Source organism: Hyperoodon ampullatus (genome assembly GCF_949752795.1).
Source record: "Hyperoodon ampullatus genome assembly, chromosome: 8".
Classification (NCBI taxonomy): domain Eukaryota; kingdom Metazoa; phylum Chordata; class Mammalia; order Artiodactyla; family Ziphiidae; genus Hyperoodon; species Hyperoodon ampullatus.
Genome location: NC_136921.1, coordinates 51404762 through 51418153, shown reverse-complemented (window position 1 = coordinate 51418153; position 13392 = coordinate 51404762).

The following is a 13392-nucleotide window of genomic DNA, read 5'->3' as shown; positions in this document are numbered from 1 at the left end:
GCAGAGGTTTCTTGATAAAACAAAGCAAATAAGCTCCTAAACATTCAAGGAAAAATATATAGTTTGAAGAATTAAGTGAACAAAATTGCATTGAAACTGACAAGTAATGTCTAGTCAAAATGAAAGTAAGAACACATGAAACCTTACAATTAGAACTGGAAAATCAATGATGAAAAAGTTTTATTTGAGTGTGTCAGTTATCCTAGTTATTTCTTCTTATTTTCAATAGAAAAATGATAGTGCAGAATTGGAGATTGAGTCTATTTCCATCCTGTAGGATGGCAGGATAATTTGTCGACATTCCCTTAGAAGATAGTGTGAACAATTGGAAACACTGAACATGGAAGGAAACAATAGTTGCATCAATATATTTGTTTAGCCTTTTGTATAACAGATGTTTATCTCAGATAATCATATATTTCATGAGCTTTTGAAATCACAGAAATCCATCTTTATTTTCTTTAATCAGTTTAAACCTTTCATATAGCACTAAAAATCTTCAATCAATGCATTTAAGACCACCTATGAATAATTAATTAAGGAGGAAAATGAGCAGTTAATAAAGGTCAATGACACAATTAACTATTCAATTTTGCTATTTAAGAAATAATACGATTCTTTGTTATAGAATATGTAGCAAATCATAATAAAAATGTTAATCATCATCAAACAGCTAAAGGAAAAATACACTTGGCCTCTGATATATCAAAAGTACATCGGTTTGCTAATCAGAATATATCAACCAAAATGAAATACTAATTTTAGAGAAAAATTCAAATATAGACATTATTAGACTATTTTTTAGAACCATTAAAAAATGAAATCCCCTTTATCTATGGAGTGAAAAGATATTATAACTTTCTGTTCCAAGCAACAAACAAAATTAATGGAAAATATCTGCACTCTATGCTAAGACTAGACATTTTACTGGTGCAATAGCTTCTATAGCTTCACTTTATTTTACTCCCATATGTCCATAATTTACATGGAAAGCACTTTGAAAAACAGTCTGCAAAGAATGAGCTTCTCAGATGACTGTCTTGTCTCCCTGTGAAAAATGTAATCATCCATAACTTCTATCTACAAATCAGTCATTAGAGCTGGAAGGTCTTAAGCCAAGGGCAAGCAGGTTTTTTTTTTTTTTTTAATATCAACCATCTAAGTTATCATCACTTTTGATTAATATGATATATGCACATGGAAAAAAATGTGTGGGCATACTTAGATAGACAGTGACCTAAACCCTATTGTGGTTTGTCTTTCCTACATAAAACCAGAGATTGACTTAGAGGCATGCAATTGATGCATCTGCAAGCCTGGGTTATATCAGAAGATCTCTAATAATGAGAAACTCTTCGGCATAGAGTCATCAATCCTTCACAGTCTTTTAAACATGGGCACAAGTTACCTAAACTTTTATGTTGCTGTTGAATTTTTCAGGTTTCAGACAACAGAAAGGTACATGAACTGAAGCCTATTTTCAGTTTTATAAAAAATGATCTCAAGGACTGCCCCCCACCTGAAGCTTTGCTACTGTGAGAAATTGCTTAACATTGACAAACAGTAGCTAATAATTTGAATCTTAGAATATAACTGTTAATACTAACTTAAAAATATTGAGATGATATTAGAGCTGTGTGTGTGAGAGAGAAAGAGACAGAGACAGAAAGACACACCAGGGAGGAGGTGGGAGGAGGGAGAGTTGTGATAAAATGTTGGGATATTGCACAAAATCTTGACAAACACACCAATCCCCCCCTTACCCCATCTCCCTCCTGCCCAGATACACTATAGTATAGAGTATCTTGATAGGCCTTTTACCTTTTGCCTGGGGTCTGATTTTGCTATTATTTTTTATACCTTTACTTGTTCCCTAAATCACTCTTCTTTGCCCTCTATTTATCTTCTGTTTTCTTGTTTTCAAGTTGTCATTTACTATTTGTCCCCATGTTTAACATTTACTCTGTAGCGTCTTAAACATGTCAGAGTAAAGCACTAAATAAATCTGGCAAACAGTCCTTGGATCCATGCAAAAAAATAATACTGAAAGATTCTGGATTATAATTTCCTCTCTAAAGTTGAACTTCTAAATTCCAGGCATATAAAATATTACATGAACATATAATAGTTATTCATTGTGATAGACTCCTTGTACTTTGTATTTAACAAGGGAATTATTGCCAGTGATTTTGTTTGTTGTAGACAAAGTTCTTTGCTCACTAATTTTATAAAACAAGATTGGAGTGCACTTATTATTTGCTAGAATTATTATTTTTTAAGAAAAACTCAATTATGACCTCATGTTATGCTTTATCCTGGCCTCTTGGACAGTAAATGAAAAAAACAATAGAAAACATATGTCAGAGCACTCATTCAAAAGAAAATATTTCAGTGGTTTTACCATAGAACACTTGAAATCTCTTTTTTTTTTGCTATCCCATATCTATACTACAAATGATATCTGGCCAATGTGGCACCTTCATGACTACCAAAATTAGATTTTCAATGCTTACTTTTCTTGGATCTTTAGATTCATATATTTAGTTGCCTGTGTGATATTCTGATTATCTCTGATTATCTCTGATATCTCTGATATCTCTGGTTATTTAGGAAGATAAACTGAGCAGGACAAAACCGAACTCTCTTGATTCCCCTCCTGGCTCAATCCATCCACTAGTCCTGCTCTTCTCCCAGGCTTCCCTATGTCAGTAAATGGCACCACCATCTACTTTGCATAAGCCGAAAATCTAGGAGTTATCCTAGATTCTTCTGACCCCTTCCGTCACATCCACTCTTCAACAAGACCTGCCTAATTTAGTCAATCTCATTCTCTCTGTGTTACTACCCATCCTAATCCAAACTACCACCATCTCCTGCCTAGGCTACTGCAATATGCTTCTAACTGGTCTCCCTTCTTCCACCCTGGACCCCTTACTATCCATTCCTCACAGTAGCTAGAGTGATATTTTTTAAGAACATAAATCCTATCACATCCCTTTTCTGTTGAAAGTCCTCCATTAGCTTGTCATTGCTACTAGAATAAAACTCCTTACCCTGGCTTACATATTCTGGAGACTGCCTACCTCACCAACTATAACTCATACCATTTTACTCCTTGCCCACTACTTTTTAATTAAATGAGCTTTTATATTTCTGTCTTATATGCTAATCCTGGTCTTTCCTTAGGCTCTTTGCACTAGCTAAACAGTGCCCTACTTTCAGTGACCATTTATCTGATCTCTAAGCAGCATTGGCTCTTATCATTCAGAATTTAGCTTAAGTATCACCTGCTCCAGAAAGCTCTCCCTGAACAGTGTGAAACTGCCACCTGATCACTAATTGTATTAGTGAGCAATTGCTGCAACAATGCTTTGTAGCAGTCCACCCCAAATTTCAATGACTTACAACAACAATCACTTATTTTTCTTGCTCACAGGTCAGTGGGTTAGCTGGGACAGCTCTACTTCAGGCTAAAGGTAAGCTGGGCTTGGCTCCAGGCTTCTGGTCAGATTCAGCGGTGCTCCACATGTCACACTGTCCTGCCCAGTGGTTGCCTGGGGTGACCACAGGAGCGACCACAGGAGTTCTTCTCATGGTGACCACAGGAGTTCAAGAGGCAAACCAAACTGTAAGAACACACTTAAGGTTTCATGTCCTCTCACATCTGCTAGCATTCCACTGGCCAAAGCAAGTCATATGACAAAGCACAACATAAATGGAGCAAGAGTTACACTTACGCAGATTCATATGGTCAGTAAGAATGACAAAAATATTCTCAGAAACACTCAGAAGATTCTACCTCATGTCTCATTGGCTCAGATGATGTCATATACTCATACCTAAGCCAGTCACTGGCAAGTCAACAGAGTTACCATTAGACCAATCGATACTCATTCAGGAGGTGATGCAGCTTCTCCTGCAGCATGTGGTCACTTGGAGAATGACAAAAAAAAAAAAAAAAAAAAATCAGGATTCTATTAGAAAGGAGAAGGGGGTAAAAGGCTGTTGGTAAATCAGTTGTAAATTAACATCAGCAAATGTAAATTAACACCAGAACCTTAATAAATAGTAGTTAATATAATTATGCTTACATTGATGGAATTTATATATATCTCTATATATTATTTATATCTATCTATAAATTCTATGTACCTATAAATTATGTTATTTAAAATATTTTGTATTATATTATTTAAAATATTATATAATATATAAATATGTCATTCCAGAGTAAGGGTTAGGCACCCTCACCCAATTTTATTATGATGTTCCTGATGTTCTGAATTACTAGCTAGAAAGCTGAACTGTGTCAGTCCTATATGATTATTATGGTCCAAATTTTGATTCCCAGAAAAGATGAGCAAAGTAAGCAACTTCTGCCCAGAAAGGATTTCTAACAAGGATTAATTCTGTCTGGATATGATCACTTTATATTTTGTTAAAGAATGATAATCTCCAAGTTTGTCAATTTTTTTTTTAGCACTAAGGCCTTCTTAGGAGAAAATCTATACAGTAGACCTCTTAGTCTCTAATAGCTTTCCTGCTAACAGATTCCTTTCTCCAAATTCCACATGCTGGTAGAATTGATTCTCAAGTAGAGCGCATAACTTCACCCATTTCATAGATGATCAGTCAAGGTTATAACTTTTTGCCCTATTTCCCCAGGTGAAACTTCTATTTCATGCTTCAGAGACTAACTAGTGTATAGTGGTTCCTGACCTCTGTGAGCTGTCTGATAAGATCTTGCCTTATTTCAGCCGTCTATGGTCATAATGACTTTATGACAAATATATTTGATTGATAATCATAGACAACAAGGTCACAAATTCAGTCTTCTCAGATTAACAAATGGTGGCAGAGCCCTTCACATTTAAAAAGTCTCATAATATTCATCTATTCATTTGTTCATTCATTCTTTCAAGAATTAATGAGCACTTAGAATGATTCACTTTTCATTAATTCATCTATTAGACATAACTAATAAGCTAAGCCAGGTCAAAATGAGATTATCTTTGAAAATGTGATGTTAAAATACTAATTATTGGAATGATTATTCAGCAGTGACCTTGAAAGGGGAAATTTACTTGCTAAGGATCAGGGTTCCTGAAGGATATTCTTAGAAATAGTTGCAACTGCTTCCCTTCTCAAAAGGGATAAATTCAAATTTGGGAAATTATTTTAATATCTTTGGTGAGTGTGTGATTTATAAATCATGCTAATTTGAAGAGATGCTATAGATCTAACGATTTTTTTGAGAGAGAAAAAATTTGCCTCTGGTCAGTTTCTGTCACAGTTAATCAGCATGTTTTGTACCATTTTCTAACATGTAAAAATAGTTTCCTACTAGTTTACAGGACATAAAACATTGTTAATAATCATATAGGCACCAGTGGATGGCAGAATTTATAGGTAGAGCCCATTACTTAAATACAAGTGTGGTAAGCTTTACAAATTTTAGTTAGTATCAATTTAAAAAAAGTTCTAGGCCATGTGATCAGAATTACCTACTTAAAGCCAGTTTATCCATTTAAAATGTTATCCATTTAAAGTGAAACTGAGTTTTAGTCTCACTTCTGCAATATATTATCTGTGTGCTATTGGTGAACTTCAGTCTTCACATCAGTCAAATAGTGATGAATCCAATTACTCTTCCTACACCACAGATTTACTGAGATGATAAAAGGAAATAGAAATGTGTTAAATTTCCTTGAAAACTCAAATGTGATATAGAAATTTAAGGTTTTAAAAATTTTGATTATTGCAGTAGATGTGACCTAAGCGTTTCAATAGTGATGTTCAAATATGGAATATTTTTCACATTTGTTTTTCTGCCTCAGAATCTACCCCCTCCCCTCTTCAGTCAATTCCAGTTTAAAGCAGCTTCATTTCATTCAACTTGAGATACTGTATGTGAGGGTCTATTTCAAAGCCCCTTTCGCAGGATTCGGGCAGAGCTCCCACACAGCTGCAGAGTTCCACTGACCAAAGAAAGTCTTGTGTCTGAACTCGTCCCCCTCTCCTCTCCCAGCTCACTGTGTCCACACAGCTGCAGAAGCTGCAGGTGTGTGTGTGTGTGTGTGTGTGTGTGTGTGAATGCCTGTTCCCATGAAAGACCATGATTTGGCGGTAGCAATTGTGATCCCCTCTTCTGTTGGTCATTGTTGTTTTTCCACCTAACACCAGCTGTCTGCTGGCTCCCTCTATGCCTCTGGCACGGAAATGCTGCCTCTCTCATTAGTTCTTCTGGTGAATCTGCATTGGCTTCCTCTTAGCTAATGGGTGATTAGCTCTCCAATATGGTTGATTCTTTCCAACTGTAGCCACTCTTTATCCTCTTGGTGAGAAGTGTTGGAATTGGAATCTTACTAGTTCAGTGGGCGGTCCTTATAGGACAGCAACAGATAGCTTAAGTCCCACTTGCCTTCAGGGGTATTTTTTTAAACTCAGGGAGTAACCATAGTAGGCATCTATGTAGGCTAAGCAGTGGGGTTTCAGACCACCCTGGGTATTCCATCTCTCAGCTTCACATATAGACTTTTCCCCATATTCTGACAGAATGAGGTCCATCTGCAGGCTTGTGGCTCTGTAATTTGGGGTTGGGGGGAAAGAAAAAACCCATCCCCAAGGGGAGGAGGCTGGAGGTGAGCAAGGGATCTTTGATAACTCCCAAACTCTCTACACAGATGGCAGAGTTGGGAGAAGGGGCAATGTTTTGCTATAACATTCTCTTGGACTTTGAAAACTTTAATTTATGTATAGTGTTACTTATGCTGATTTTCTTTGAATTCATGGGGTGAATCATGAAATTCTTTTTGTTCTCAGCTCTGAACTGTTTCCAGTGTAGTCTCTACCCCAGGTGGAAAGTTCTGTGGGAGCAGAAATGGTTTTTACATCTAACATCAAGTTACACTTTTATGAATACTTAATTGTCCTGTGCTCCATAACATTTGCTTCATGTCTGATTAAAGGTCCTGGTCCATCAGACTATCAGCTGTTTACTTACCTGTTTCACCTGCTTGATTGGAGTTTCTTGAGTGCAGAGGCTGCTCAAAGGTGGCACATAATATGTGCACAGTAGTAGTAATGTTTGTTGCATGAAAAAAATAGACAAATAAGTGAGTGAAAGAAACTCTGAAAATGAAAGGGTAGTTTCCTCCATGTCCTTCCATGAGCAACTTTCTAGATAGCAAATACTGTACTATTCCTGGTAGAAGTTTGCTCTTCTTTTTCATCAGTGATTGTTTTATAAATTCACATCAGCATACATCCAGTAGTCATATACTGAGTACAGTGCATGTGAGTATCCAGAAAATAGTTTTATTTTCTAGAAAATGTTTTACCTTCTCCCAAAAGCCAACAGTAGGATGAATGCAGCATAAAGTAAGTAATGAATTAAGCTTCTCCCCTGCCAAACCTACTTACATGCCTGAATTAGTATGACTTTTTTAAAAAATTAGTAAATTTAGAGGTGGTTCCAGGTGCTAAGATCCTCTTGTGTTTGAAGGGAGAACATTTAGAAATCCCCTCCCCCAAGACTGTTGCAGAACTGTGTCCTATTAAATAATTTCAGTCATGAATATTTAGTAAGTTTCATTTTTATAATTTCATTCACTGTAGGAAATTTATTTGGCCCATCTTCTTCTTAATTTTGTGTATACTTGTCTTTTCTTTTTGTAGTTTAGAACTAACATTAACTTAAAAAAATTGAGCTTAAGAGAAACCACAGTAAGCTGTTCAATTATACTTGACATTTCAGTATCACTTTCTCATGGAATTCACAGCATGTCCTCACCTTACTAGATCAGATGTTCAGTTCATGTCAATACATTTGTTGGCTTTGTGTGGTCCTCAGCAGATGCAAATGTTCAGTTATATGCATGGTTCACGATGAAGTGTGATTTGAGAAATCCCTGAATTCATATTCATGTTCTTTGTTATGTAAAGTTTTCTGTACTATTTCTCTTATTCTGAAAACTTTTCGTTAGCTTTGTTCTTGGTACATCATGACACACTAGTTTTCTCAAATCTTTGCTTTCAAATGTAGGTTTTTCTTTTTTCACTCAACACACAACTAATATGGGTCAGTAGAAAACAGAGTGTTTTCCTTAAGGGGCCTACAACTGAGAAAGACAGAGGCTGACTAATATCCCTATTTCATTATGAGTAGTCCAGTGACAGAGGAGCAGAGAAGGTGCAGGTTAGATGGATCTGTGGTTGGGCATTTGCAGACAAGACCAGACTGAAAAGGCACCGAGGGCAGGACAGAGCTGGGTACTGAAGAGAGAGCAGTTAGTTGGACTTACATTGAAAAAGTGTCCATTAGAGGAAAACATAGGCAGAACAGTCTATGACATAAATCACAGCAAGATCCTTTTTGACCCACCTCCTAGAGAAACGGAAATTAAAAAAAAAATAAACAAATGGGACCTAATTAAACTTAAAAGCTTTTGCATAGCAAAGGAAACCATAAACAAGATGAAAAGACAGCCCTCAGAATGGGAGAAAATATTTGCAAATGAAGCAACTGACAGGGAATTAATCTCCAAAATTTACAAGCAGCTCATGCAGCTCAATAAGAAAAAAACAACCCAATCCAAAAATGGGCAGAAGACATAAATAGACATTTCTCCAAAGAAGATATACAGATTGCCAACAAACACATGAAAGAATGCTCAACATCATCAATCATTAGAGAAATGCAAATCAAAACTACAATGAGATATCATCTCACACTGGTCAGAATGGCCATCATCAAAAAATCTACAAACAATAAATGCTGGAGAGGGTGTGGAGAAAAGGGAACCCTCTTGCACTGTTGGTGGTAATGTATATTGATACAGCCACTATGGAGAACAGTATGGAGCTTCCTTAAATACCTAAATATAGAACTACCATATGACCCAGCAATCCCACTACTGGGCATATACCCTGAGAAAATCATAATTCAAAAAGAGACATGTGCCAAAATGTTTGTTGCCGCTCTATTTACAATAGCCAGGACATGGAAGCAGCCTAAGTGTCCATCAACAGATGAATGGATAAAGAAGATGTGGCACATATATACAATGGAATATTACTCAGCCATAAAAAGAAATGAAATTGAGTTATTTGTAGTGAGGTGGATGGACCTAGAGTCTGTCATACAGAGTGAAGTAAGTCAGAAAGAGAAAAAATACCGTATGCTAACACATATATATGGAATCTTAAAAAAAAAAAAAAAAAGGTCATGAAGAACCTAGGGGCAAGACTGGAATAAAGATGCAGACCTACTATAGAATGGACTTGAGGACATGGGGAGGGGGAAGGGTAAGCTAGGACAAAGTGAGAGAGTGGCATGGACATATATACACTACCAAATGTAAAACTGATAGCTAGTGGGAAGCAGCCGCATAGCACAGGGAGATCAGCTCGGTGCTTTGTGACCACATAGAGGGGTGGGATAGGGAGGGTGGGAGGGAGGGAGATGCAAGAGGGAAGAGATATGGGAACATATGTATAAGTATAACTGATTCACTTTGCTATAAAGCAGAAACTAACAAACCATTGTAAAGCAATTATACTCCAATAAAGATGTTTAAAAAAAAAAAAGAAAAAGGGTCCAAATGAAGCTGTGAAACCAGAATAGTATAGATCAGGATAAAAATAATCCAAATCATGGAGGAGAGAGTTGATACGGTTAATTAAAAATAATATATATTTCACTTAATATATTAGTCTCTTAGGGCTGCCATAACAAAATCTCACAGAGAGGGTGGCTTAAACAATAGGAATTTATTTTCTCACAGTTCTGGAGGCTGGAAGTCCATGATCAAGGTGTCAGCTGGTTTGATTTCTTCTGAGGCCTCTCCTTAACTTGTAGGTCCTCTTCTTATAAAGATACTAGTCATATTGGATTGGAGTACACCCTAACCTTCATTTTAACTTAATCACTTCTTAAAAGGCCCTGTCTCTAAACATAGTCATATTCTGACATTGGGAGTTAGGGCTTCAACATATGAATTTGGGCTGAGGGACATAATTCAGCCCCTAACACTTAGGAAAAATATGTTTTAAGGATGAAGTTAGTCTGTAAACCTAGAGTAGTGCTTTCCAAACATTAAAATATAAATTTCTGGAGCCCATCCCCTCCCTGTGAATTTCAGTAGGTCTAGGGAGGGGGCTGAGAATTTGCATTCCTCACAAGTTCCTAGGTGATGCTGATGTTGCTGGTCCTAGGACTTCACACTAGTGGGTAATTAGGGAAATAGATCAGTGACAGGTAACAAGCAGAGGGAAATAATATAAATAAGTGAAGTGGGCTGATTATAAGTGAACAGAAAGTCGTGTTTCATGAATATGTATGAGAGTTTTTTTAGAGTACATGTCTCTAGATATGGTTATGTCTGAAGATTTGAACTTCATTAGGTGTGTCCAAATTTCTCTCCAAGTATTTATAGTAGTTTTCACTCCCACCAGAAATATTAAAAAATTCCGTAACATTTTTTCCTTAAGTTAAAAAATGTTGATATTAAGCAAGTATGACAAAGTGTCTTGAATAGAGTGGTGGGTTGGGTGGATGTGTGTCTGTTTTCTTTATATGATTTTTTTGTATGTTTGAAATATTTTATAATTAGTCCTAAAAAGTTTAAAAAAGATAAAGGAAGGGCTAAATAAAAACACATAGAGAGTTTTAGGGATGGTGGCAAGCTGGAGAGCATGACCTGTCTAAAGCAGGCAGGTTGTATTTGGCTCCAGCTAAATCTTGCCATGTAATATGGCATTGGCAGATCTGCTGAATTTTTAAGAAAAGCCTGAAATTCAGATTTTTAGGTGAAAATTTCCAACATTTAAAACAAGGTGTGGACCAAATGAAACACATTTGTGTCCAGGATTTGGCTGGGGGGCCACTGGTTTTGATTTTTTTTTCTTAAATGACAGCTGTCTTTTTATTTTATTTTATTTTGGCCTTGCCATGTGGCTTGTGGGATCTTAGTTCCCTGACCAAGGATCAAACCCTTGGTTTCCTCTGCAGTGGAAGCACAGAGTCCCAACCACTAGACTGCCAGGGAATTCCCTGGTTTTGATCTTTTCTCCTCAGTCTTTGAAGGAGGAGCTCACAGGCCACACTCCCCTCCCCCACCACTATGTGGAGTTTGTGGGAGGTTATTTGTCCCAGAGTCTGCCTTTCCCACACTTGGCAAACGCAAGTATGAAGACGCGCAGTTATGAGCTCTTTAACATCTAGAATAAAAAGCAATAAACATTCTTGTTGTGAATGGTTTTTGAAGCCCAGAACCTACAAATAGGCTTAAATAACTTCCTGATGTCCATAGAATAAAGCTCAAACATAGCCAAATATTTAAGACCTGTTTTATTTTTAATACTTTATTTTCTTTTTATTTATTTATTTATTTATTTATATTAGTTTCTGCTTTATAACAAAGTGCATCAGTCATACATATACATCTGTTCCCACACCCCTTCCCTCATGCATCTCCCTCCCTCCCACCCTCCCCATCCCACCCCTCCAGGCGGTCACAAAGCACCGAGCTGATCTCCCTGTGCTCTGCGGCTGCTTCCCACTATCTATCTACCTTACGTTTGGTAGTGTATATATGTCCATGCCTCTCTTTCGCTTTGTCACAGCTTACCCTTCCCCCTCCCCATATCCTCAAGTCTATTCTCAAGTAGGTCTGTGTCTTTATTCCCATTTTACCCCTAGGTTCTTCATGACATTTTAAAAAAAAATTCCATATATATGTGTTAGCATACGGTATTTGTCTTTCTCTTTCTGACTTACTTCACTCTGTATGACAGACTGTAGGTCTATCCACCTCATTACAAATAGCTCAGTTTCGTTTCTTTTTATGGCTGAGTAATATTCCATTGTATATATGTGCCACATCTTCTTTATCTATTCATCCGATGATGGACACTTAGGTTGTTTCCAGCTCCGGGCTATTGTGAATAGAGTTGCAATGAACATTTTGGTACATGTCTCTTTTTTTTTTTTTTTTTTTTATTAGTTTCTGCTTTATAACAAAGTGAATCAGTCATACATATACATCTGTTCCCACATCCCTTCCCTCATGCATCTCCCTCCCTCCCACCCTCCCCATCCCACCCCTCCAGGCGGTCACAAAGCACCGAGCTGATCTCCCTGTGTTCTGCGGCTGCTTCCCACTATCTATCTACCTTACGTTTGGTAGTGTATATATGTCCATGCCTCTCTTTCGCTTTGTCACAGCTTACCCTTCCCCCTCCCCATATCCTCAAGTCCATTCTCAAGTAGGTCTGTGTCTTTATTCCCGTTTTACCCCTAGGTTCTTCATGACATTTTTTTTTTTTAAATTCCATATATATGTGTTAGCATACGGTATTTGTCTTTCTCTTTCTGACTTACTTCACTCTGTATGACAGACTGTAGGTCTATCCACCTCATTACAAATAGCTCAGTTTCGTTTCTTTTTATGGCTGAGTAATATTCCATTGTATATATGTGCCACACCTTCTTTATCCATTCATCCGATGATGGACACTTAGGTTGTTTCCAGCTCTGGGCTATTGTGAATAGAGCTGCAATGAACATTTTGGTACATGTCTCTTTTTGAATTATGGTTTTCTCAGGGTATATGCCTCGTAGTGGGATTGCTGGGTCATATGGTAGTTCTATTTGTAGTTTTTTAAGGAACCTCCATACTGTTCTCCATAGTGGCTGTACCAATTCACATTCCCACCAGCAGTGCAAGAGGGTTCCCTTTTCTCCACACCCTCTCCAGCATTTATTGTTTCTAGATTTCTTGATGATGGCCATTCTGACTGGTGTGAGATGATATCTCATTGTAGTTTTGATTTGCATTTCTCTAATGATTAATGGTGTTGAGCATTCTTTCATGTGTTTGTTGGCAGTCTGTATATCTTCTTTGGAGAAATGCCTATTTAAGTCTTCTGCCCATTTTTGGATTGGGTTGTTTGTTTTTTTGCTATTGAGCTGCATGAGCTGTTTATAAATTTTGGAGATTAATCCTTTGTCAGTTGCTTCATTTGCAAATATTTTCTCCCATTCTGAGGGTTGTCTTTTGGTCTTGTTTATGGTTTCCTTTGCTGTGCAAAAGCTTTGAAGTTTCATTAGGTCCCATTTGTTTATCTTTGTTTTTATTTCCATTTCTCTAGGAGGTGGGTCCAAAAGGATCTTGCTGTGATTTATGTCATAGAGTGTTCTGCCTATGTTTTCCTCTAAGAGTTTGATAGTTTCTGGCCTTACATTTAGGTCTTTAATCCATTTTGAGCTTATTTTTGTGTATGGTGTTAGGGAATGATCTAATCTCATACTTTTACATGTCCCTGTCCAGTTTTCCCAGCACCACTTATTGAAGAGGCTGTCCTTTCTCCACTGTACATTCCTGCCTCCTT